The sequence below is a fragment of the Ursus arctos genome, unplaced genomic scaffold (assembly GCF_023065955.2).
Source record: "Ursus arctos isolate Adak ecotype North America unplaced genomic scaffold, UrsArc2.0 scaffold_3, whole genome shotgun sequence".
Classification (NCBI taxonomy): Eukaryota; Metazoa; Chordata; class Mammalia; order Carnivora; family Ursidae; genus Ursus; species Ursus arctos.
Window position 1 is genome coordinate 102,511,797 of NW_026622985.1, and position 21,816 is coordinate 102,533,612.

Genomic DNA, 21,816 nt, shown 5'->3' on the forward strand with positions numbered 1-21,816 from the left:
CTCCCCATCCCCTGGTATCTACAATTTTACTCTCCTTTTATTTTTTAAACAAGCTGAATTATGTTTTAGATCCCACGTGTCAGGGACAGCACATGGTACCTGTCTTTCTCTGCCTGACGTACCTCCCGTGTCCTTGCTGTCATGAACGGCAGGGTACCTTCCCTTCTCGTGGCTCAGTAATATTCACCGTGTCTAGGTGAATCCTTTTTATCCAGCTATCCCTTGGTGGGCATTTGGGTTGTTCCCATATTTTGGCTATTGTGCATAATGCTGCAATAAACACAGGGGTTCATAGATCTTGTCAAAATTCTGTTTTCCTTTCCTTTGGGCATACACCCAGAAGAATTGCTGGATTGTACAGTAGTTCTATTTCAATTTTTTGAGGAAACTTCATATTGTTTCCCTTAGTGGTTGGACCCATGTACATTGTCTCCAACTGTGTATCAAGATTCTTTATTCCCACCTATTGCCTCCTGGTTTCTTAATAGTAGTCATTCTACAGGTGTGAGGTGACATCTTATTGTGGTTTTGACTTGCATTTCCCTGATAATTAGTGATGTTGAGCATCTTTTCATGTACCTGCTCACCATTTTGATGATTTCTTTAGAAAAATGTCTCTTTAGTTCTTCTGCCCATTTTTAAATTGGATTGTCTGGATTTTGTTGTTGGTTGCGGTGTTTAGTTGTGTTGGTTCTGTATACGTGTCTACGGCCATACCACCCTGAACGCGTCCGATCTCGTCTGATCTCGGAAGTTAGATATATATGTGTGTGTGTGTGGGGGGGATATACATATATACACACGCATATATATATTTAAGATTTTATTTATTTATTTGACAGAGAGAGAGAGAGAGCACAGCAGGGGGAGAGGGACTTAACGACTGAGCCACCCAGGCGCCCTTCTTTATATATTTTGCGTATGAACCTCTTATCTGATACATGGTTTGCAGAAACTTTCTCCCACTCTGTAGGCTGCTGTTTCATCTGTTAAGTTCTTACAATGAGCGAAAGCAGGAGCGGAGGTCATTTCCTCAGGTTTTTGGGAGGATAGCAGTTAACACAATCTCCAGATCCTTGTCAGCTGTTGATCACCTGGGGGAAATGATGTCCTGACTGAATTGGACACTAGCCAGTTTTAAAAACAGCCTATGTGCAACGCAGTGGTTGGAATATAGACGACGCAGCTGGCATAGCGGCTTCCCTTCTGCATTCCAGTTTGATGATGTCAAGGTTGTGGCAGTCGCCCTCCATGGACTTGAACCCTCCTGCTAAGGATGGTGCAGGCCCGGGGTGTGCAATCTGATCTTCCCCCTCAGTCTTGTGACGTGTAAGAGACAAAGACCTGATAATGGCTTCTCTGCCGCCCTTTCCCAGTTAAAGCAGACTCTTGAACCGTCAGAGCGGCTGCTGAGGTCGGAGAACCAGCCGGAGAAGGTGTCACAGGGTCTCAGTGACCTCCAAGGGATTTCTACAGGCTCTGTGGAGAAAGGGCCCGTCTTGTGGTTTCTCAGGGGCTCAGAATCAGGGGTTTCTGTTGAGCCACTAGGGCCTGTGATGCCGGACCCGCATGTACCTGGGGACTGGGGGCCACACCACAGGTTGCCTCCGAGGGTCCCGCACCAGCCTTTGAATTCAGCCCCTGATCATGATTTGTTTGACCAACCAAAATGTTTCCAAAATTTGTTCATGTATTCCAAAAATAATGGAATAGCCACTGAGACAAACACCAAGTAAACAAACTGCTGGATGTCAGGTAAACTTCATTTACTCCTGGAATTTCTATGGGTTTGAGATGACAAGAAGGAGGTGCTTCCTTCCTGCGCAATTTGGACCTAACATGGATCTGAGTTTTCGGTGCTGTGCAAAAGCCACGGGAACCAAGTTCGGGAGATTGCCCTGCACCCCCTTCTGTAACCACACTCTGCTCCCTGAGTTGCACTCCTCTGCTGACCATCAGACTGTGAACATTCCAGAAGAGAAGCCCTGTCTTAGTCATCTTTGCATTCCTAGCGTATGGCTTGGCACTTCCTCAAACTCAGCAGGTGTTGGAGTTCATTAATTAGAGGATGACTAAATCATCAGGTGGGGGCCACACCCCAGAGCTCATTAAGGATGTGCTTGAGATCTTTCTGATTCTTCTTTTTAGGAGTATATTATGTGAGGAAGGTCTATCCACATCACGTGACCCTAGAAACTTGGGTCAGTTTTTGAGAAGAACTGACCACTTCTCACTAAGCAGCCCAGATTCAACCTGGTCCTGTTTTTCCAAGCTGTGACAGTAAAAGCTTTACAGATTGTGATCTAAATTGGAAAGATGCTAATTTTAGTGAAATAAATCTACTTCTTCAGAAACTTGAGCTTTGGCTTTGGAAGGTATTTTGGCCCAAATCTCTGTTTTGCTCAGGCATTAGACGCTTTGGCTTCAGTGCCCCTATAATAAGACATGAGTGCCGGGGACAAACCTTCTACCAGACTCGGCAGAACGTCCCTGTAACAGGGAGAACTGCTTCCTTTCAGTGATACACGAAGGATAAAGAGGCTCATTCTGACTTTTGAGCTAGAACCTCCAAAACGTAAGCATTCAGCATTGTGTTTGGCAGACTGTAGGCCTGGGATGGCACGTTCGTAAGAAAGACTGGAATGGAGAGAAACATCTTTTCACAAGTCCCACAGATGTTGTCAGCCACACAGGCTCACTGGCATCTAACTCCACGTGACAGTGTGGTCACTTCTAGGAACTCAAAGCACATTGGACAGCAGAGCTGGAGTTCTCCCACAGGGTCACCCCATCGTTCTGACCGGGCCCAGAGTACAGTGGTGGCTGACTTGAGCAACAGGCGAAGACATTTGCAATATTTTCCCTCCACTTTCAATTTCTCCAAAGTTATTATTAATATTATGCTCCCTTATATTTTGCAAACTTTATAATTTATAAAATGCTGCCATATATATTACACATTAGTATTGTGAGAATATTAAACTGGGAGTATTTTTTAAATTATTCTACTCCATAAAGACCATGTCCTGTAGCTGTCATTCTGTCTGCATGAAATCAAGGAAAGGAGGTGGGCAAATGCCACTTTGGGGAGAAGAAGAAGACAGAGTAGAGAAAAGCCTCCTAACATGAAGGGGAAGAAAGTAGAGCCTTTTGGCCTGGAAAGTGGGAAGGAGGAAAAGCAAGAAGTCAGAGCTAGTGTCTTGGCTTCTGCTTCCACACACATCCAGGCTGAAATGCTGGAATCCTGGGGGAGGGTGTTAGACAAGTTGAGGTTAAAGCCAGATACATAGGGATGTGTGCCCCGATCCTCATTTAGGACTCTGAGAATACCCCCCCCCCCCCGTTTGGGAGGTTCCAGCCAATGTGAGTGAACTCCAACAGAAAGTGGTGGGCGGGTGGGGTTCCCACAGCTCCTGTGTGGTATGCTATGGAAAGAACCAGAGACAGTCACATGTCTTTGGGGGCACAGGTGGCAGTAGCTGAGCTCGAATACGGTGGATTGTTCAGGGGCCACCGTAAGAAAGGAGAAGGAACTCTACTGATGGAGGCTGTAACTGAAACTTAGAGGTTGCTGCGGCCGGAGCTGAGGTCAGATGGAGTTAGTGAGGGAGAGCTATCAGCCCCTGACGGAGACAAAATAATCCTACAAGTGAAGTGCCATGTGAGTGGTTGAGAGAGAGGAATATGAGAGTCCTAGAAGGACAACATTATGGGACAGAGCAGGCAGGTGTCCCTGAAGGGAGAGGCAAAATTGGGCTAAGCCTTAAAGGTGAGATAGACCAGAATAATGAGAGATGAAATTGGTACAGGAGTTAAGGGCAAGTTTGTGGTAAGACTTTAATGTCAAACCAGGAATTTAGACTTTGTCCTAAGGGTCACATCCCAGAGTATTGTGTAGAACACTTGTTCATTAGATTATTAATAAGTGTACCATCAAAAAACAAGGGAAGATCCATAGTTTAAAAGTTGAGGAAACAATGAATTAAACATAGGTCAGCAAGTTATCCCGGCCTCTTCAATATGCTAACGCACATTAAGAATACAACACACCAACAACTAATGATGTACTATATGCTGGCTAACTGAACATAATACAAAACATTAAAAATTTAAAAAAATAATTTAAAAATTAAAAAAAAAAGGAAAAATACAATGGGAAACACAGGCTTCATCAGAGAGAAAGGAAACAGACCAGGGGAGACTGTCATGCACGTTTGAGTGGGAGCGTCTCAGGGCAAGGACCAGGTTGCCCACTGAGAATGGAAAGAAAGACCCTGACTGGAAGGTCATTAACCAAGCAGAATTGCCTAGGCATGGGGTCTGAGCACTTGCAGGGTGGAGGAAGAAAGGGAAGAACCGAAGTTTCAAGCTTGAGGAACCAGTAGCGGACCCGAGACTCCAGCCTTGTTTATAGATGGGGCCGCTAGAGGGCGTGCTGCTTCAGGAGTAAAGAGGACCTGTTTCAGACCTCTGTTTGAAACGGAGCAGGACATCCAGGTGGAAGCGTCCAGCAGAACACTGACGATTGAAGACTGAGGCTCAGGACAGAAGGCAAAGCCAGAGATGACCTTCTCTGTACTGGTCCCAAGACCTCAGGCCAGCATGGGAGTCCCTGCTGCACTGGACCTTCTTTTGGGTCTCTCAGGCAAGTCTGCTCTGATCACATGTTGCCAGTTGTGCTGGATCTTTTCTGTTTTCTCTCCTGTGACCAGCCCTGTACCTCACTTCCTAGGACCTAATTTTCCACAAAACCAGTGATTTTTCTTTTTCTTTTTTTTTTTTTAAAGACTTTATTTATTTATGTGGCAGAGAGACAGCCAGCAAGAGAGGGAACACAAGCAGGGGGAGTGGGAGAGGAAGAAGCAGGCTCACAGCGGAGGAGCCTGATGTGGGGCTCGATCCCAGGACGCTGGGATCACGCCCTGAGCCGAAGGGAGACGCTTAACGACTGCGCTACCCAGGTGCCCCAAAACCAGTGATTTTTCAAACTGTGCTGTTAGGGAACACATATTCTGCCGGCTGGCTCTAAGTGTTCCATCACCAAAGATGAGCGACACTGGTCTTTTCCTTTGAATGAGCAAGTAGCTTGACAGTTCTCAATTTTATTTTTCTTTCATTATTTTTTTCTTAACCCTTTGGTACCTGCTAGCATTAGTGTACTAGCAAGTATTAGCAGATGGCAAAATAAATGAATAAGGAGTAAATGAGTACCAACCTAAATTGCTCAGAACCAGTTGGTTATATTTGACCTGACAGCTCCCTTTTGTGGCTCTCAGGCTCATGATTATAATTTCAGATTAAAATCTATTCTATATATGTTCACAAAATAATTTAAATTATAATTACATATATATTCTACAGTTATCCATAAATAACCTAGAACTCAAACTGTTTCCACAGGTGCAAATATTTTTCTAAAGATTTTTTTAAATTTGTTTATTTGACACAGAGAGAGAGACAGTGAGAGAGGGAATACAAGCACAGGGAGTGTGAGAGGGAGAAGCAGGCTTCCCGATGAGCAAGGAGCCCAATGCAGGGCTCGATGCCAGGATCCTGGGATCATGACCTGAGCCAACGGCAGACGCTTAGTGACTGAGCCACCCAGGTGCCCCCCACATGTGCAAATATTGAAGAAACTCTCCCAGAACTACAAAATTGAAATGGAAAGATTTCATTCATTTAATAAATTTATTGGGTATCTACCATATACTAGTGTTGTAGAGAAACTTAGTTGTAGACCTCAATTCACACTCTCCCTTCCATGGCTGTCCAAGGAAGTGGCTGCCCAGTGTGGATGCTCTGAGAATAGTACACATTTATCACCAGCCCTTGGCCTGGCTGTGGGAACTAGCTCTTGGAAAGAAACGCTGCAGAAATGACCTTTACTACTCTCAGCCCTTCCCCATAAAAATTTCCATGCATGATGTTCTGTGTTCTTTTCCCATCTAATGGCTAGACCGTGACACTTCGGGCATCATTGAAAGCCAACAGCTGAAGGTGGCCCAGTACCATCAGACTGGTGATTGAACTGCTCAATTACACGTAAAAGACTCCCCTCTTCCTGATGGCCAGGAGCCCACTCAGGTACCTGTTAACTGGGTTAAAAAATAAATTTTCAACGTGTTAAGTTACTGGCACTTTGTGGTTTATTGTAATAATATCCAAACAGTAACATGGGTGAATCTCAGATGCCTCATTATAGGTGAAAGAAGGCAGATTCAAAGGCCACACACTCTGTATAGGTATAGAGAACTGGTCAGTGTCTGCCAGAGGCAGGGGATCGAGGGAGATGTTGCCTCCAAAGGGGCAGGAAGGAGTTTTGAAGGTTGATAGAAATGTTCTATATCTGGTATTAACAGTGGTTACATGGCAATAGGCATTTGTCAAAACTCACAGAAATGCTCACTTATGTGGGTGAATTTTACTTATTATAACTCAATTTTTTAAAAGTGGCTTTTTAAAAAAAAATTTCATTATGTTCAGTTAGCCAACAAATAGTGTGCTTTTTTTTTTTTTTAAGAATAAAGGGGGGAAATGCATCATGAGAACACTGATCAAAAGAAATCCGAATCAATGACAGGCAAACCCCTGGTTACTGTACTTCACTTTATCGTGCCTCACAGGTACTGTGACTTTTTTACAAATCGGGTGTTTGTGGCAACCTTGCATTAGGCAAGTCTATTGGCATCATTTTTCTAACACCATTTGCTCACTTCATGTCTCTGTGTCACATTTTGGTACTTCTTGCGTTTCAAGCTTTTTCATTTTTTTTTCTCAAATAAGTTCTTCCATCTTTATTTTTGTAAAAAAACCCCAAATAGAACAAAGTCACCATCAAGCACAAGACAACTTACCAGGCAAGGTCTTGATTCCCTCTCTCCTTCATGTCAGGCAAGCAGTCAGCGTCGTTAGCTTTTCCCAAAGGGAGTATTATAAACAAGGGTTTGGATGAGAGAGGGAAACCTGGCCAGGTTTCTCATCACTGAGAAGTTACTTAAAACCCATTGCTTTAAATAACTGGTATGTTTGAAATGCAGGAAAAGAAGATCGTCCTGTCAGAAATCGTAACCCTCTCTCCACAAATGTCTCCCTAGAAGCAGCTGGTTGGCTTGGGGGAGGTTTTAATCAGAATTGTGTTTAGGGAATCAGACAGGACCCAAGAGTGTGCACTCTGCAGTTCGGACACAAAGACTAAGGTGAACACTCGTGGTTTGTTAGGGTTATTCGTGGTGGGTCAGGGGCTGCAGGTCTGGAGTCCTTGTTAGTGTACATAGTGTTGGTGAGAAGTCTGGGCCCCAGCCTTGGACGCTGTAGTCTTCTAAAGACAAAGCAGAGACACTGAGAGCCCTGTATGGCCCCTCACCTTCCACTGAATACAGGGATGGGCAGGTGGTCTCAGCCGTTGTCCTCTTTCCAGCCCATGAGCATGCAGACTTGTGCCAAGCCAGAGGAAGGATCCCGATTCCTTAGGAGTGCTGTGTGAGCCCGAGTCTGATGAGCAGAGCAGAGCAAGTGTAGTCCCTTCCAGGCTGACTCCACAAAGGTCGCAGGCCACGGGCTTGTGGGCCACCCCAGACTGGGACCTGGCTGCAGCCTTTAGCCCCAAGGTGGGCTATGGAGCAGGTGGTCCAGGTGTAGCCACCAGCCATCTGACTGGTGGCTGCATTTCTGCCCACTCCCTGCCAGGCCTGGAAGCTGAAGAAAGCACTCGCTCCGTAGGCGATCATCACTAAACACGCAAAGAAAGGCAGCTGTCCACTGGTTACTCGGCAGGGTGCCCTTCAGGGACGTCAGCTCAAGGGCAGTAGAGCAGGTGATGAAAGCCGAGATGTCAAGAACGGTGGTGCCCACGTTAAATATCACTGACACCAGCAGTCAGGGCACCACGTGCAGCCTCACGTGCAGCTGAAACAGGCAGAGGATGAAGAAGACGGTTGTTACCAGCCAGAGGAAGACTGCAACGAACACGACCCAGCCATAGGCCGGTACAGGTGGTGCGGTTGGCAACCAGGGCCCACACCAGCAGCCCCAGCACCTGGTGCAGCAGTGCGAGTCCACGGAGCCTGGAACAGAAGAAGCCCGGGTCCAAGCACAGTGGGGAGAGGGAGGCGCCCGCCCCCTGCCAGGGGCAGCTGGTCTCTGTGCTCATTTTCACTGGGAACTCAGCCTCGCGGCTCCACTCACCTGTCCTGGCTCTAGTCGCTGCCACGGCCCCTCCCCTGGTGGGTGCCAGCCGCTGCCCGGCTCTTCCCTGGGGGGCTCTGGCTCCCACTAAGGCTCCTGGCACTGTGCCCAGCCAAACTTTTCCTTACTATCATATTTGTTATGGTGATCTGTGATCAGTGGTTATGACTTGCTGAACGCTCAGATGATGGTTAACATTTTGTAGCAACAAAGTGTTTTTTAATGAATGTATGCACATTGTTTTTTAGACATGATATTGCACACTTAATAGACTATAGGACCATGTAAACATAACTTTTATTTGTTTTATATAACATATATGTTAGATGTTTTTTATATGCACTGGGAAACCAAAAAATTCATTTGACTCACTTTATTGCAAAGATCTGTCATGGAACCAACGATATCACCATGATATGCCTATATATTAATATCAAAGTTAACTTCAGAAAAGGGAATACAATCGGGTATAAAGTGAGATAGTTCATAATGACAAATGGATCAATTCATCAAGAATACATATCCATCCTAAGTACATATTTATCTAATAATAAAGCTTCAGAGTATTGATAGCAAAATCTTTAAGAACTCATATATATACATATATATGTAAAAAAAATTCTCACCATAAGAAACTAGAAAAATAAGTCAAATTAAATAGAAACTAATAAATAAAGAAGAAAAAATAAATATAGGAGCAGAAGTCAATAAAACGGAAATAAAACAATAGAGAAAATGAAAAACAAAGAGCTGATTCTTTGACATGATCAATAAAACTGATAAACTTCTAGCAACGTTGATAAGGGGGAAAAAATCCCCAAAGCCCAAATTACCAATTTCGGGAACAACAGAAATGATATGACTACAAATACTATAGGCATACAAGATTAACAAGGGAATACTATGAAAGCCAGTAAATTTGATAGCTTAAATGGACAAATTCCCTGAAAAAACACAAATTTTTTATAATAATTTTTTATTATGTTATGTTAGTCACCATACAGTATATCCTTAGTTTTTGATGTAGTGTTCCATGATTCATTATTTGCATATAACACCCTGAAAAACCATAAATTACTAAAGTTCATTCAAGAAGAAATATAAAACTTTGATATCTCATTATCAATTAGAAAAAATTAAATTCATGGTAAGACATTTGAAACCAGTAAATCCAAGTCCCAGTCTCTGGTGAATTCTGCCAGACATTTAAAACAAACAAAATGAAACAAAACAAAGCATCTACACAAACGGTTCCAGGAAAGAACATTTCAGCTACTATTTTATGAAATTAGCGTTATCCTGATACCAAAAGCAGATAAAAAGATTACAAAGACAGAAAACCACAAAAATGAATATCCCTCATGAACATAGACAGTAAAGTCTTTAAACAAAATATAAGTCCATTGAATAAGCAATACATAGAAATGATAATTCATCATGTCTAAGTACAATTTTCCCCAGGTCTGCAAGTATGTTTTAACATCCGAAAACCAATTAATGTAGTCCACTATGCTAAGACACTAAAAAGAAAAAGAGAAAAAACATATAATCAAGCCAAGAGATGCAGAAAGCATTTTGACAAAATTCAATATTAGTGTAAGGTAGGTAATCAGAAATAGAAAAATTTCCAGAGCACTCACAGCCAGCTCTATGGAGTAGTGGAAGACTGTTGTCCCTTTAGGATCAGAGCTAAGGCATGGATGTCTGATCTTACCACTTCTTTTTTTTTTTTTTTAAGATTTATTTATTTATTTGAGAGAGAGCGCACACACAGAGAGAGGCAGAGGGAGAGACAGAATCCCAAGGTGGCTCCATGCTCTGATAAGGGCTTGATCTCATGACCCCGAGATGATGACTCCAGCCGAAATCAAGAGTTCACACGTCACCAACTGAGCCATCCAGGCACCCCTGCTCTTACCACTTCTACTCAGCATTGTGCTGGAGAGCCTATCTAGAAGAATAAAGGGGAAAATTAACACATGTAGATTTTTAGGAAGTTAATAGAACCCCCTTTATTTCACAGACAGCATAACTCTCTATACAGTGTATATCTTAAAAAAATCTATTTTAAAAGTTACTAGAATTAAAAAGTAAGTGTAGAAATGTCTGAGGATACAAGGTCAAATTAAAAAATCAATTGTATTTCTGCATACTAGCAATAAACAATTGGAGTTTATTTATTTATTTATTTATTTATTTATTTATTTATTTATTTTAAAGATTTTATTTATTTATTTGACAGAGATAGAGACCGCCAGCAAGAGAGGGAAAACAAGCAGGAGGAGTGGGAGAGGAAGAAGCAGGCTCATAGCGGAGGAGCCTGATGTGGGACTCGATCCCATAACGCCAGGATCACGCCCTGAGCTGAAGGCAGATGCTTAACCGCTGTGCCACCCAGGCGCCCCAAACAATTGGAGTTTAAAGTGAAAATAAGAGTACCATTTACAATAGAATCATGACACATATAATACTCAAGGATAGGTTTTACAAAGTATTGCAATATCCATACGCTGAAAACAGCAGACATTACTCAGAGAATTTAAGGAACATCTAAACAGAAATATCAGGTCAATTAATTGGAAATCTTATTGTTAAAATGTCAATTGTCTTCAAATTGATCTAAAGATTTTATAAAACTTCAACCAGAATTCCAAGAGAGTATTTTGTACAAATTTAGAAGCGGATCATAAAATTTCATGCAAATTCAAAAACTGTAGTATAGCAAAAAACAATTTTGGTAAAGCTCAAATTTGGAGGATTTAAAGCACATGATTTAAACACGTATAATAAAGCTACACTAACCAAGACAATGAGATATTCGTGGAAGGATAGATACGAGGCTGATGGAAGTAAATGTCATCCAGAAATAAACCACATAATCCATTTTTTGACAAATGTGCTACAGTAATCTAATAGCGAAAGAATAGTTGTTTTTTTTCTCACATATGTTACTGGAACAATTGAGTATCTGTATGGATGAGAACAATTTACCTTTACCTCACAGCGTATACCCCCCCAAGAAACCCTGAAAATGCATCATAGACATGAATGTTAAAATTGTAACGCTGTAAGAAAATGAAGAAATAAGTCTTTCTAACCTTGAGTTAGGCAAAGATACACTAGATGTAACAGGAAAAGCACAAATTATAACAGAAATAATTGGTAACTGGGCTTTCTTCAGAATTAGGACTCTTTACTATTCCAAAGACACTGTTTAAAAAACTGAAAAGGCAAACAAAAAAACAAGCTCTTAAGTGTAGAGGACACACTGGCAGTTGACAGAAGGAGATGGGTGGGGGGTGAGTGAAACAGATGAAGGGGATTAAGAGTACACTCATGATGAGCACTGAGCAATATATAGAATTGTTGAAGTCTGTTTATTGTACACTTGAAACTAATACGATCCTGTATGTTAATTATATGGTAATTTAAAAAATAAATAAATAAGAATTTTTAAAAACCTGAAAAGGTGAGGTTCAGGCTGGGAGAAAAATATATCGATAAGGTACTTGTCTCTAGACTTAACAGAGAACTCTCAAAAGTCAATATTATGAAGACATACAATCTGATAAAAATATTGATAAAAGATTTGAACGGACACATTACCATAAAAGGATATTTGCATTAGGAAAATGAAGATGAAAGTTAAAAACACCAGAAGATGCTATCACTTAACTACTGGAATACCTAAAATTAAACAGACTGGCAAAAGCAAGTATTGAAGAGGATGGGAAGAAATGGGAACTCTCCTGTATTGCTGGTGGGAACGTAAACGAGAAAGTTACTTCGAAAAATAGTTTAGGCGTTTTTTATAAATGTATACTTGCCACTTAGCCAAACACTTCCACTACAGATGTCTACAAAGCCTTGTACACAAATGTTCAATAACAACTTTTTTCATGATAACCAAACCTGGAAACAATGAAAGTGTCTTTCAATTGCTAAATGGATCAACAAATTATGGTATAATCATACATGGTATATGACAAAGCAATAACAAGGGTTGAACTACTCATAAATAGAACAGCATGAATGAATCTCAAAAATATTATGTTACATGAAGAGGAAAAAAACCAGACATAAAGACCACATAGTATATGATTCCAGTTCTATGAAATTCTAGAAAAGGCAAAACTGTAGCGACAGAGAGCAGATCAATGACTGCCTGGGGATGGTACTGGTTGTAAGGAAAAGAAAATTTGGGGAGGTGATGGAAATGTTCTCTATGTTGTGCTAGTGTTTACATGACTGTGTACATTTTTCAAACTCATTGAATTTCATACTTAAAATGAGTGAGTTTTGTCACACCCAAATTCTACAACAATGTAAGAAATTATTAAAGAACGGAGGGCACATGATGTGATGAGCACTGGGCGTTATACACAACCAATGAATCCTTGAACACACCAAAAACTAATGATGTTACTATATGTTGGCTAAATCACATAATAAAAAAACCCCAAAAGAATATATACTCATTGCAGGAAATAGGGAGAAGCAAATGAAAATAAATCCCAAATAAGACATTTGTAGCAATTTGGTACATGGTCTTTCAGATTGTCTTCTATGAGTAGATACTGAATACATTACTTTATAAATGTTTCGATTATAAAACAGTTTATAAACTGTTCTCTTTTCATATAATTACACATTTTGAACATCTTTCTATGTCAATAAATATTTTGTATGCTACCTTTTTTTTTTTTCCGACAGAGAGAGACAGCCAGCGAGAGAGGGAACACAAGCAGGGGGAGTGGGAGAGGAAGAAGCAGGCTCCCAGCGGAGGAGGGAGCCGGATGCAGGGCTCGATCCCAGGACCCCGGGATCACGCCCTGAGCCGAAACCAGATGCTTAACGACTGAGCCACCCAGGCGCCTCTGTATACTACCTTTTTATGTTTAGTTTGTTTATGAAAAATTACTTAAATCACCTATAGTTGAATATTCAAGTAACTTTTCATTTTTCAGTGATGCAAAACATGTTCTAGTTTCAAATATTCTTTTTCTTTAATAATAATTTTTTATTATGTTATGTTAGTCACCACACAGTACATCCTTAGTTTTTGATGTAGTGTTCCATGATTCGTTATTTAGTGCAATGGTTTTGGCCAGAATTGTTTTACAGTTTCACGAGCTTCATAGGGGCTACAAAAAGATTTTCAGAGGAATGGCAAAAGTTCGTTTTGGTTATGGGCTGACTTTGAGATTTCAAAGTGACCCAAATGAGATTATGAAGAACTATCACAGGCAATGGAAGATATATTTTTGGGTGACTAAGATTTTAACTATTTTTATACTCAACCAGGTAGAAATGACCTGTTCAGCCCATGCTTGTGAAGGCAATCTGAACAGAGAGCATCCTTACTCCCAACTGGCCCTTGATTTTCCCAGATTTTACTGTGAGATGCCAAGAGTTAAAAGTCCCCGTCTTCAGTTCCACCTGTTATAGCAAGAGCAGCACATTGTGGTAAAGGAATGAAGTTCAGTGATGAAGGGTAGGATTCCAAGTTTTATTCCTCCTAGCTAATAACAGCACCTGGCATTTTCATGGTGTTTGACTTCACTGAGAACTTTCACATCTATGAAATCATCTGATACTAACTAACAACCAACCCATGTAAAATGAAGAAACTGAGGTCGAAAGTGACTGAGACACTTGCTCATGGCTAACTAGCTCGTGGACGACCAAGCTAGGGCAAGAACTACAGGTCTCTGATGTCAAATTTCATCGTCCTCGTTGTGTTTGACTGCACCAGTGTACTGTAGCATAAGATGGGCGCCGTGGGCCATCACTCCCTTGTGCTGAGAGAATTCACCACGTGTCACTCGGAGGTGGTGGTTGCATGAGTGTGCACACGCAGTAAAATGACAGAGTTGTAGCCACACTGTGTACCAATGTCCACCTTTCTGGTTTTGATATTTACTGTAGTACACAGGGCTTCTCTGTACCCAACTTGCAACTTGTTAAGAACCTATAGTTATTGCAGAAAAACCCCACCACAACCCCTTAAAACAATAACAAGTCAAGGAAATGTAGAAAAGCAGAATAAATAGGAAACAACTCTTAAAAAAATATGTAGCATTCTATATCCTGTTCAGGTGGGTGAAAACTTCGCTCACAGTTCTTAGTTCACTGAAATTTGTTAAATCTTAAAGCAATTCTATTTAAGTGAAAACCCCTATTGATCACTGTTTTGTTCCAGGATGGCCAGCTGATTCAAAAGACAATTTCGGATCTATGTATCTGCCTTTTATTCTGATTTAAACTCAATCAGCTTGTTCAAGATCTGGCATGGGGCAGCACGTATTATCTCATCTATCCTCATGATGACCCCAAGAGGTGGGTGACAATCTTATCAACAGATTGCAGATGGGGAAACTATTCATTTAAGAGAAAATTTCCCTGACATTCTATTTTCTACACAAATCTGGGGTATGCTAGTGATTTCAGTCTAATTTCATTCAAAGCTCATATTGTCTTTTATGGATGTAACTCAATTTCAGTACCGGTGGCCCAGACAAGCAAAGGGTTCATTTCGGTGTTGCGTCATCCTGAAGCCTCTGTAGTTGTGTTTACTCTATGCTTTGAAACAACAATGCAATCAGTGGGATGTGGTTCTGTCTTCCCAAGGGAATGGCCAATTTCAAACTCGCCTTGAAGTAGACAAACAGGCATATAGGTGGCCTTAGGTCACTCTGTTCAACAAATTCCAGGAATCATGGACTTTCTGGCTGCCAGACCAAGATAAATGGGAAAGTTGTGCATAATTCTACAGTTCATTCAACCTCTGAGAATAGAAATGGAAAACTTTTGGGCAAGCAACCCAAAGATTCTGAGACACCGACTGCTGGATTCCAGATCCTTGGCTGTTCTTTGTTCCTATCACATGAAAGTAGTTGGCCCACACCAACGCAGTTCTTGCAGAGCTGCTTTTCTTGTGAAAACTTGAGACAAGACCCCATTTGCTTCCCAAGAGATTCAGTATCTATTAACATCATATGTTTGTTCTATAAAATAAATATCACCTCATACTCATACTACAGAATATTTACATCTTGCATATTCGTGGATTATCTGGATAGCAAGTCTGAAGGAACCCTACAGTGGGTGGCTTGATACATACTCGACATTTACTTACATTTTTTAAGAAAAGACAAAGCCACAGGGTGCATGGGTGGCAGCCAGTGAAGCAGCCAGCTCTTGGTTTTGGCTCAGGTAATGCTCTTGGGGTCCTGGGATCCAGCCCTGCATCAGGCTTGCACTCAGGGTGGAGCCTGCTTGAGATTCTCTCTTTCTTTCCCTCTGCCTCTCCTGCTTGCATTCTCTCTCTAAAATAAGTAAATAAATCTAAAAAAAAAAAAAAAAAGCAAAGCCAGCTAATGTTTAATACAGAGAAGAACCATGAAAAAGCTTTTTAACTGTTCAGTTGACAAATGTCTTTATTGTAGTGTTTTCCTTTGATAAGAGGAATTAGCACTTAAACATTAACTGAGCCCTACTTCTGGTATAAAGACAAGGATTTGCGCAATTCAAATTATATTGTAACTTGCCAAAGACTGAATTTTACTTGAACAGTTTATTGGGTTTGTCAATAAAAGGTAAAGTTAAAAATTATTAATGTTTAGCTTTAGCTTACTGCTATAGACATTAATTTTCAAAGCAAGTTACGATTGACACATCGTGAGGGGAAAGTATTTCAACAAAGCTGTAAAACAAGCAAAACTAGATGTAGACTTTTCCTTTAGTGAACTCAATTTCCATTACACCTTTAAACACAACAAGCCAACACAACATTCCTTTCCACGGGTTTGAAGTTCACGGTTCAGAGACAATAAATGTAGCTCAGACCAAAAATGAAACAGGATCTTCTCTGGAAAAATAGTGTTTCTCCTGGGATAATCATTAACTCTGCAGAGAGAGGCAGGTCAGATGAAAGGTCCCCCTTCTGGGCAGTCCACGTAAGTTAAATGAAACTTCACCACCTCATGTGAGGCCGAACTTTGTGTTTTCATTCCTTGGAGAAAACTAGAGCGTCATCACCTAAAATCTATAAAATATTTTAGTCTTTTAAAATATCAGCTCCATTTCTGCTTAAATAGCATGAACAAAATTCCTAGTGTACCCCAAGGCACCTTTTGGCCTTTAAGTGTTCATAACTGGCTACAAGTAAGATTGGGTAATGACTATATTGCCTGGCCTTAAAAGTATCATAAAGCATAATAATGGCAGGGCTACTAAAACATTTTTCCAAGTAAATCAACTTGCACTTCATTAACACATTTATTTTCTCTCCATGTATTCATGGTTAGAAGATCGAATCCTCATGCAATGTTTGCATTCCATCTTCCCGCCATCTTAGCCGACGGCTAATTTATTCAGGTGCTACATGGAGAATAAGAGGATGTGGGTTGCGCATAATGCTTATGCTGTGTGTAGACTTGGATGATGAAAGGGTCAGCGAATGATAATATATGACCCACATACATATGTTTTGTCTGTGCAAATATGAATTTTTATTACCAGCCTATTTTTGTAATTTCCACTTTCTTTTAAAAATTAAATAATTAAAACAAAGGTGAATTGAAATATTCCAAAGTTCAAATAGTATATTCTTCTTATTACTTAACATGTTAAATCCTACCCAGCTAAACCCATCTCTCACCTTCATGGTGGCCTCAGGACATTTTCTTGGCGTCAGCTCCATCTCTTCCTACTATTCCCAATCCCCATGTGAGTTCCTATCCATTGCTTTCTCTTCCAGATCAACACCTGGTTTGTTTTGTTAATCTTTACCACTGAAATTTCTGAACTTCCACTCTCAAAAGAGAGACACATAGAGTTCTCAGTCTGCTAATTTCTCATGACTCAGTGGAATCACTTTTTCTTAGGAAATAGATCCTCCATTTTATCACCTGATCTTTTTAGGAAATCAAATCATTTTTTCCCCTAAATATCTTAAACAAACATAACACAACAGTTTTTGAATAGGATTAGTAGCTTCTTTGTGACAAATGTGACCTTATTTGCAGACTTGAACCCAAGTTTTTCTTGTCCCACTCTATTACTGATGGTGGTAACTCCACATCACTCCCATAGGCTTCTCTATCCAACTATTGAAATGTCTCTTGCCAGCATCATCATTGACCTCCATTTTGCCTAATCCACTAGTCACTTCTCTGTCCTTGGCTATAACTAAACCTCTCAGCAGGATTCAACACAGTCCATCACTTGGCCCTTTTTAATTTTCTCCTGTTCAGAGTACTTTTGTCTCAACACTACAGTCCTTTGGTTTTCCTCTAATCTCACTGGCTGCACATTCTCAGATTCCTTACCGGGTCCTTTTCCTATATAGCAGTTAACTTCAGTGAGCCCTGGAGGTCTCTGATTGGCCCTCTCTTCCTACCTTCTCTTCTGCGTTGTCTTTCTGGGATTCTCGTCAATGGGAAGTGCCAGTCTCTGAACTGTCTTCCTATACCTATGTTTGTTACTTATGTCCTATTTTCTACAACACAAAGTGACCTTTTGAAAATACAACATAGCTGTCTCATCAACAGTGATTCTTTGTTCTACAACTCAACACCCTAAGTCAGCTGTTCACCTCTCTCTCCAACTTGAAATACCCTGAGAGACCCACCACTGCCTGACCCCATTCCTGTGGTTCAAGGAACACAAACTTCCAAACTTTCCTTCTTCCTCTTTATGGCAATTTCAGTCACATTGCTCCTCACGGTTTTGTACTGCCACATGGCCTCCGCTATTCTGGAACCTTGTAATCCCAACTGATCGAAGGAAATCCATTTTCATAGCTACATCTCCTCCTGCCAACCCCAGATTTCAGGGGTCAGCCACCCCATGCTACTCAATGATACCAGCATCCTCTCCCCAAGAGACTTGTTACTAGCCTTAGTAAAGGGAATGTTCTTCAGGGTCTCCCAACAGAGTATATTGGTATCAATAATAAATCCATTTTAATATTTCCACCTTTCTGAAATTCTGACCCTTCCTCAACACTGTACCAAGGCCATTCTGCCGTCTCTGTCTCCTTCCCTGGAGGACATCGCTCTGTCCTGGGAGCCACCCCAGCAGTGTATGTGGATCAGCTTCAGGCGTTCTTGCTGGGGGGCTAAATCTTAAGCCTACCACTTTCTTTTTCTTTTTTTCCCCCAAGGCTTCTAAGAAGTTAATAAAAGCCAACTATGTCCATGATCATGATAACTGTTTTAATTACACTTTTATTGTCCCTAAATCACTCAGCTGCCTGAGCTACCACATGGCCTGATGATTCACACATTCCAATTGCTACCATCAGTTATCAGATAAAAGTCAGTAATTTGATGCTAGTGCATGGCGTCTGCTAGCCATGGGGTCTTCACTGCCGTCAGATCTGGCTCCAAAATCTCCTCCTAAGAGCCTGTTTTGGTCCGTGCGCTCTCAGAGCAGAACACAAGGCAAGGGCTATGGGCACAGCGTGTACCTCCACAAGTGACTCCAGAGAGCAGAAACGGAAGACCAGGGAAAGGGAAGCAGAAAACGGGAGAAGCTGACACAAGAAGGCATTATCTACTGGCCACCAGGACCTTTTCAGAATTATCTGCTAAAGGGGTGAAGGTGAGAACTATCAGCTCCCAACCATTCCCCCACCCCCACTGGTAGCGCGATGCCTCAGGAGCACACACTCCTTGCAGTTTCAGCTTGTGCATGCATGAATGCACAGAAGCCTCAGAGAAGCCACAGGCAGAAAGTGCAGCAGAAGCTTGAAGTAAGGCACAGTTATCACCAAGTAGACCTGCTTGGGAGGCTAATGGGTGCAAGGTCTGAAAGAGAAACATTCAGGCATGGGCAAAGTCAATTCAAGAGTGGTAAGAATATCAGACACTTCTTGCTGTTCCGTCTTAGGTAATCACTTAAATTCCCTGGCCCTCCCTCAGTCTATCCATCTTTAAATTGTGAAAATTGGGCTAGATTCCTGGTTCCCTAACCTATTACATTGGGATTTTTTAAAAATTAGGCTCTGCACCCAGCATGGAACCCAACACGGGCTTGAACTCACAACCCTGAGATCAAGACCTGAGCAGAGATCAAGAGTTGGACACTTAACTGACTGGGCCACCCAGGCATCCCTTTCATTGGGAATTCTTAAAGTCCCATATATCTGTGCTCCAGCAGTTCTGATTCGATGGGTCCTCGCTATAGTTTATAAACCTCCCTAGGTGATTCTGATGTAGGCAGTCTGTGGACCCACTTCTAGAGTCCCTTTTCATGCTATGATTTGGTGGGTTATTTAGCACATTGGATAAATAATGTGGAAATTTCAAGAGAAATGTAGCATGCCATTCTTTACTTACAAACCTTGCGATGTGCTCTTTTAGATAAGATTTACACACAAGAAACGGTTAGTGCGTAATGCAGGAGAATATCCAAGCAGATATTGGCAGGTCACACACAATTCTCAAGGGCTTTCCCAGCATTAATCAAACTATCTTCTCTTCAGTCTTTTCTACTTGATTTAATAAATATTAAACACATTCAATTTATTAGATATGTATTATCTGCTACATATTGATCTGTTACTATGAGGGATAAAAAAAATGAACGGCATTTCCCTAAAAGAGTGTGTGAGAGATATGCACAGGTGAAGAATGAAAGCAGTATGAGCTGGCTGTCATAGGGAGGTACAAAGCCTGTAGATTTTCAGGGAAGGAAGCAACCACTTTTAGCCAAGTCAACAATGCAAGACTTTTTGATATAGCTTATTAATTTCTCCATCTATGCTCAACAACCAAGGACAGAACGGAAGAGAACAGAATTTGAGGAAGATGGACATGGAAGAAAGGCAGACAGTGAAGGGCTTTCAGATCCCTCAAACATTGTTACCCTGAGTTGGAGGCCAGCAAGGACATGGGGGTGTTCTGGAGAGATGAGGGAACAAAATTCCATGATGTAGGGAAATGAGCATCTGGAAGATGGGTTTCAAAAAGGTTGGGGTAGGGGCGCCTGGGTGGCTCAGTCGTTAAGCATCTGCCTTTGGCTCAGGGTGTGATCCCAGAGTCCTGGGATCGAGCCCCACATCAGGCTCCCTGCTGGGAGTCTGCTTCTTCCTCTCCCACTCCCCTGCTGTGTTCCCTCTCTTGCTGGCTGTCTCTCTCTCTATCAAATAAATAAAAAAAACCAAAAAACAAACAAAAAAAAACCCCAAAAAACAAAAAGGTTGGGGTATATATGAGGAATTCATAGCTTGTAAGCTTGAATGGATGGCAGCTTCTCCAAAGTCGGGTCTTCCTGAGGAATGGGAACAATCTTACTGATGTAGACCCCACAGGTATGACCAGAAGAGGGATGCATGATTGTGCACCAGAACCCTAACTTCAGGAGGAAGAGAAATCCCTTCCTCATTTCATCTTATAATACCATTAAAATGTAGGTTAAAAATTTGAAAGTCAAGAATATTCTCTGATACTTACTATGACAGTGGTTTTTGAATTTCCAGTGGCAGAAGCATCAAGTCCAAACCATTCATTTGCTCAACTTCACGGAAATTCTTGGTGACCCAGACTCCCATTTGTACATGCCCAGTGGCTCAGGGTGCTCCCGCTATGATAACTATGGCTCAGAGACCATCAGACCAGTGGACCTGCTAATCAGTCTGGAGCTCTGGACTGAACATGCCTCCTGGTGAACTGAGTGTCCCAAAGTCTGTCTTCATCACCCACCCCACACCATCCCACCCCACCCCACACCTCCTCTCCTCCAGAGACCTGCGGCTGGGAACAGATTAGTACAGACTGTAGTTCTGGAAATGCACACTTGGCTTCTATTTCAAAGCACCCAAATCAACTGAGGAACCCAAAAAAGTTTCTGTGAGTCAGTTGGAAATCAGCAGCCCTGACATTGATGGAGAGCCGCGGATGGCCAGGGCTGTTCTGGGAAGCCAAGCCCTTGCTTTGGAACAGTTGAAATCCTAAATGCTCTGTGTGCAAACACACGCAGCTCCCTTCACTTCATCACTGGAGCCTAACAGCCCTTAAACCATCGCTCCTCTCCTGAATCATTCGTTTTCTTGGAAAAAATAATCAGACTTATAAGGAGGAGGAAAGAAAAGAAAACACTAAAAAAGAGAAGATAAGCCAAAATGAGCAAAATGCTTCCAGTCAAAGGAAGTGGAAAAATGAGACTTGTCAGCAGACTCTCAAAAATAATATGATTGTCTTTTATTCCCTCTTTGGCTTTCGCTGGCATTTTTTATGTAAATGCTTTTACTGTGCACATGAGAGCATTTTAAAAACAATGTCCCATATTGCTGTAGCTACCTATTGTGGGATAATATAAGCGTAATCTCACCTGCAGGCAAAAGAGAGATTACTACACCAACTCTCAAGAGGAAGATAGATGTTTAAATCATTGTATGATCATTCAATATATAGTTCATCATGTGATCAGAGTTAATAGAATTTGTCATGTTTATTTTGTTTTAAGGCATAGCCAACACCAGTGCATTCCGTTCCAATGGCATAAACAGGAATTGTGGAGACATTGTGTCTTCCTTTGATTCAAACAAAGAAAGGGTTCCAAATATGAAAATGAACCAAATAAAAATGAACTTGACCTCTTTCTGTAAAAAAAGATGAATATGTT

At 41.4% G+C, this 21,816-nt stretch overlaps 1 long non-coding RNA gene and 1 pseudogene across 1 annotated transcript; both read right to left on the bottom strand.

The window, feature by feature from the left end:
- Positions 1-7,466: 7,466 nt before the first annotated feature.
- On the bottom strand, positions 7,467-8,577 carry LOC113241430 (plasmolipin-like; annotated as a pseudogene).
- A 1,327-nt stretch (positions 8,578-9,904) lies between these two features.
- LOC130542071 (uncharacterized) lies at positions 9,905-20,851 on the bottom strand. Its single transcript, XR_008956363.1, has 2 exons — positions 20,646-20,851; positions 9,905-10,135 (listed from the first exon to the last, which is right to left on the bottom strand). It is a non-coding gene; the product is annotated as an uncharacterized LOC130542071 (long non-coding RNA).
- Between the last annotated feature and the right edge of the window lie 965 nt (positions 20,852-21,816).